Source organism: Quercus suber, unplaced genomic scaffold (genome assembly GCF_002906115.3).
Source record: "Quercus suber isolate HL8 unplaced genomic scaffold, Cork oak 2.0 scaffold_214, whole genome shotgun sequence".
Taxonomy (NCBI): domain Eukaryota; kingdom Viridiplantae; phylum Streptophyta; class Magnoliopsida; order Fagales; family Fagaceae; genus Quercus; species Quercus suber.
Genome location: NW_027069672.1, coordinates 791,612 through 798,057, shown reverse-complemented (window position 1 = coordinate 798,057; position 6,446 = coordinate 791,612).

The following is a 6,446-nucleotide window of genomic DNA, read 5'->3' as shown; positions in this document are numbered from 1 at the left end:
TGACTATAGGTGGTTGATGGATTGTTTGACTGGTAATGAAGCAAAATGTACCAAATGTTAAGAATGAAGCCATATGTTTTCCTTCAATTGTGTAATGTTTTACAACATACATATGGACTTTGTCACACAAGGCATATTAGGCTTGAAGAGTTAGTAGGTATGTGTTTGATAATACTCGGATAAGGAGCATGTAACAGGTTGGTTCAAGAAAGATTCCAACATTTTGGTGAGACTATAAATAGACATTTTCATAGAGTTTTGAAATGCCTTAACATAATATAAATGGATATCCTCAAGCCTTTTGACCCTACATTTAGTGTAGTTCCAAGACATATACAAAAAAAATCCATTGTTCATGCCACACTTTCAGGTATGCATTTCAATCATTATAATTTGCTTCTAATCATTGCTAGGATTATTTCCTAAGTTACTAAAATTTGTATCTTATTTTAAGATAGTATTGGTGTCATTGACGGTACACATATCCAAGTTGTTGTTACAGAGGACAAGAAAACTCCATATTATAATAGAAATAGTGTGCCAACTTTTAATGTGATAGCAGCATGTGATTTTGATTTACTTTTCATAATTGTTATGGTTGGATGGAAAGGTGCAACACATGACATGTATTTTCTTAAATGCTATTCGTCAACAATCTATCAACTTTCCAAAACCGCCACTAGGTATATAATTTTTTTATATTAAATATATATGAAGGATATTATTTATGCACATCTTATGTGCTTTTTTTTTTTTTACTAAGAAAATATTATTTAGTTAATGCTGGATACCCCTTTAGGAAAGGATATTTGACACCTTAGTGAAGAAGATAGTAGCAGTCAGGCAAACATTGAGAATATATATGATGAGGAGATGAAATCTATTCGTGACAAGAAAGCTCAGTCTATCTATGGATTGTAAACAATATTTTCATTATTTCTATTTTAGACAAATTTTAAAGTTTTGGTTAAGAGCTTTTTTATTTTATTTTATTATTGTTGTTATAATGTGCAGGTCAAAGTATTGATATTGTTGGTAATAAACATGTTAATATATTTATTTTCCTAATCATTTATGGTCTTTCTCCTTGTGATTTTTTTTTTCTTTGAGAAACTTCTCTCTATGAATTTCAACAACATCATGATCATCATTAATTTATTATTATTATTAATGCAATTGTTAATCCTTTAAAAAAACACTCATAACAGGAAAAAAAGAAATGACAAGATAATCATAACAATATAGTTTAGTCTTTTTTTGTAATTTACACCTAAAATAGCAATTTTTAAAACAATTTATCCAAACACATACTTAGGGTCTTAAAAATAGAAAACACACATGTTCACATTTTTACCAAACGCTTATCTATACTTTTAAAAATGATGTTTTCAAAACGCACATTTTAAAAATATTATTTTTTTAAAACGCACTTTTTAAAACAGCTTATCCAAACAGACCCTTGGTGTAATTCTTGAAAAGTTACACATTTTTTAAACCGTGGATTTCTAAGAGATCTAACAGTTAAAATAACATCATTAAATGTTATTACTTAATACCTTATATTATCTAATTAATACTAGCACTCTCTCTCTCTCTCTCTCTCTCTCTCTCTCTCCTCTAGATAATATTGAGTAATACTATATGCACACACTATTTTACAATATTTTTACAAATCTCTGTCCTTATTTATTGCTTTCCACTAGATAATATTGACTAATACTACATGTACAAACTATTTTACAACATTTTTACAAATTGTTGTTGTGGCCAACTTCTTATTAGTTCTCATCTGAACCTACCACTAACTTTACTTTTTTATTTACGAATAACCACTCGCTACATTAGCAGTTTGTAAAAAATTTTGTATCTCTAGCATTTTCTGATAATACTTTAATCAACACAACCTAACCATATATATATATATATATTACCAAAAATAATCACATTTTCTCTTATTTCACAATTACTACGAGTTAGATAACTTTCTTTTTTTAATGGTGAAGATAGAAGTATATAGATGTCAATAAACCAAAAACAAAGAAAAACTGGGTCTGAACAAAGGGGCCACCTCGGTGGCTGCCAAACACTAGTAAACAAAACAAATCTATAATATCAACGTTTTAATAGATACATATAAACAAAGAGACAAGTTCAAATTACACCTGATGTAACCCCATAAGCATTACACATTTTTTACATCATAGATCTCCTAGAGATCTAACAGTTAAAAATAATACTTTACACATGAGCTTGCTTAATTAATTTTTGTCTCTTTTTTCTCTTTCCCTTATCTATTGCATTTACAATCATGTTAAAACTTAAAAGGAAATTTCTTTTTGCCAAATCTACACCCATAACTATGAATATAAAGATGAGTGTATCCGGTAATAAAAACAATGATGGGCTAAAGTGCTAAACGAATACTATATCATCTATTAGACTTAGGTTGTATTTGGCATTGGCTGAAAAATATAGTTTTTTTTACTATTTAACTTATTTATCCACTATTTTTGAGTCTCATTGTACTTTTTAGTACTATTCATGGGCCCAGCTAGCTTTTAACTTTATCTATAGTACTTTCAACAAAATATATATATATATATATAGTTTCAGCCAAACAAGTTATTCTTAGACTTGGATTCTATTGGTTTTAAATTTTTTTTTTTTTTTTAATTATCAATTAACAAAAGGAGATGGCCAACAAAATCACAATCCCTCCTCATCATTTGCATTATTTGCAACTATTTTGCAGATCCATTTACATCAAATTTTACATAATCAAAGTTTTAAAGGTCCTACCCAAAACCAATGTCTTTAATTTTTCTATTAACAAGTCCAGCCAAATTTGTATTTTTAGAATTGATGGCAAAAGTAATCCAAATAACTCCAAAGCACAACAGGTAGCCTTTGGCAATCTGCACTACCTTGGTAACAATTCGTTCTCTTCACTCAAATTCATTTTGATCTTTGATGGCCCATAGAAACCACGCTGTTGTGCAAAAATATCTCTTTTTGGTTGTGGAAAATTCTGTAGCACTCCCAATGCCAAATCATAGAATGAAATTGGATGTAATAGAATTTCACAGAGATTTAAAAGAGCATAGTGCTTTGTTTTTTCATTTATATCTCGAACAGTTTCATAGGAATTTTTTTTTTTTTTTTTTTCACTAAAGGTTACGAATGATTGAAAGAAAGCATAGAAAGTGGGTGAGAGTAGAATATGTGAGGAATTGCAAAAAAGTAGGGGATTATACATTATAGTGAAAAACTTTAGAGACTCAGGAAGTATTTAATAAGGAGAGAGATAATGATACTATTAATTAGGTAAGTTTTAATGATAATATGGGTAATGATGTTTCTTTTTTAACCATTGGATCTCTAAGAGATCTATGGTATAAAAAATGTGTAACTCTTGTAGAGTTAGACCATGTGTAATTTAAACCAATATCATAAACAAAAAGTATTTACGTAATTAAAATTTTTAATAAACCTGCACAATTATATCAAGTGTGATATATGAATATAAAAAAAAATATATATTTTTTCGTTAAACTACGTTGAAGGCTTGAAGCAGCAAGTCCAGGCAGAAGGTCTACCTTTCAATTGCTTGGCTTAGGGACAAAAAGGGAGGTTTGCTTGTTTAGTGGATGATAGTCTCAAATTTGAAGTTAGTTGTTGTTGTTGTTTTTTTTTTCCCCCTTTCAATGAGCAATTGAAAGTTATTTGACTCTTGTTTTGGTAGTTGTTGTGAAATAAGAGAAAATGCAATGAGAGAGTATAATTAGGTAATAAATTTTTATTTTTTATTTTTATGCAAGATAGAATTTCTACTCTAACGTAATCTAAGTGTATATGTGTGTGAAGCTCCCTCTTAAAGACTTGAACCCTGACCCTTACCCCCCCACATCTCACAAGTATTTATGCTTGTAGAGTGACCACCGCACCAAGTGTACGCGGTGGTGGATAATAACTAATATATAAGATGAAAAGCAATAACATTTAGTAACTAATTAAAGGCCCGTGCATTGCACGGTTTACTTAAAAAACTGTATGTAAAGAAAATAAAAGATTCAAAATTATATTAATAATTGGTTAGTCACATTATAAAGCACATTAATGTTACGACATAAAATTAATACATACATTTGTGTCATTTTTTATGAACATAGTATGTAATATATAAATTTTACATATTAAAACATAAAATTATGATATACAATGAAAATAAATATTAAATTTATTTTAAATTATTTAAAACTTTTGCTAATAGAATTTTAGATGAAGTAGGATTTTAAATTTCTTATTGTAGGGACTCTTTTTAGAAAGGTTCCCTAACAATACATTTCTAGAGAGTGGGGCTTTTTTTTTTTTTGTGTTGGTGGGGGGGGGGGGGGAGGGAAGTCGCCTGTGAGTTGTATAAGATTCTTAGGTGAAGTTCATTTAAGAATATATAGTTTAATTTGACTTTATTCTATCTTTAGAAAAACAAAGTTTCTTTCCAAACTAGTTTAGAGGAAACTCTTCAAACTTCTTATATATTTCCTTTTTAGGTGTGAATTTTGAAAATCTAACCGTTGAATTTTATGTTCCTTATATTCTTAACATGCATATTGAATTTCGTTCAAATCAGATATTATTTATTATTTGATCAATTAACTTATTTTTTATATACAACTTTAGATTACAAAAACTTGAAATTATAACATTTATTTGATGATATAGCAATTGATCTTTGATTTTCTTGAAATTTTGTAAGCATTAAAGATATAATAAGAACATACAATCTAACGGTTAAATTTTTAAAATTCACACTCAATATAAATATATATAATGAGTTTGTAGAGTTTCTCTCAAACTAATTTGGAGAGGAAACTTTGTTTTCTTTAGAATTACTCATGGTTTTGAAACCCGGACCGGACCGTACGGTCGACCGGAAAAACCGTGAACCTCTCACAATTACGGTTCTTTTAGGCATAAGAACCGGCCTATGCCAAAAAAGCAGGAAACCGTTCAAACCGCGGTTGAACCGCACGGTTCTGAGAACCGGATTCAGACCGCTTTTCACGGTTCCCTTTGAATCTGAACCTTGAAAAAAAAAAAAAAAAAAAAAAAAAACAGAAAAGCAAAAGAAAAAGAAAACGTCTGATCTGACCCAGAAAACATCTCATCTTTGTTTCAATCTCTTTGCTTCACTTTCAAAAAAATGTCTCACATAATCCAAACACAAAAAAAAAATCCAATTCTTACAATAAAGTTGAATCAGAACAAGCAAATATGAAAAAAAAAAAAAAAAAAAAAAGGAAGATCAATCCGATCTGACCCAATCTGGTGGTGGGGAGGAGGACGAACGGCGGTGGGGCGGTGGACGAGGCCTTCGATCTCCACGATCTCCACCAGCGCCGCTTCAGATTCTTCTCTCTCTCTCGCTTTCTTCTCTTTTCTCTGATGTGAATATGTTCTTTTTTTTTTTTTGAGAAAGCCTGATGTGAATATGTGAGAAGGATAAGTGATAACTGTGAAGTAAACTCTTGGGTGAAGCAAGCTTTAAATTTTGGCTTTGTTCTCCGCTGGTAATGTGTGTGTGAGCAGGTGAGAGCATGAGAGAAAGAGAATGAGAAAGACAAAGCTGAAAGAAAAATAAAAACAGAGATTAGAAAAAGCAAGACACGCTCTCTGGACTCTGGAGGAAGACTCCAGAAAAATAAAACCAAGATTAGACTAGTGGGATGGGGATATGTGTGTGGAGGAGAAAAAAGCAAGAAAAAAGAAAAAGAAAATAAAAGGATAAGAAACGTATGGATGCAAGCAACGGAAGGAAAAAGAATAAAAAGAATAGAGTCACAATTAAATGTTACTACAATATTTTTAAATATTTTACAATAAGTTTTAAGTAATAAATTGTTATTAGTTAATATTAGTGAGTAAAAAAATAATTTTAATAGTGGGTTCAAATTAAAATTAGTAACAATTTTTCACATAAATTTTATTGTGAAAGTATTGCTAAAAATATTGTAGACTTCTTCACTGCTTTCAGAGACTTCTTTGTTGCTGCGTGCTTTAATGTCACTGTCAACTACTAAGTGCTTGCTTGCTGTCAAGCACTTCCTTCTTGGTTTTGATTTTTTTTTTTTTTTTAATAAATTCATAATAAATGGTGAACAATGACTATTCAAATAGACTTAGGAAAAAAAATGATGGGCAATCAAATGGGCTTGGCCATGTGCAAATAAATTCATTTGTCTCTTAACTATTTTATTGGGTTGCATAAAAAATAAAAATTATTGTGTACTAAACTATGCTTTATCATGACTTAAAAATAATTTAGAAACTCAATAGCTATTGCTTTTTAGAATTTTATAATTTTTATTTGTATTATGAAAGTTATGTTATAAAAAATACTATCTATATTTGTTTTGGATTATTTTAGTTAATTTTTCTATTTTTTT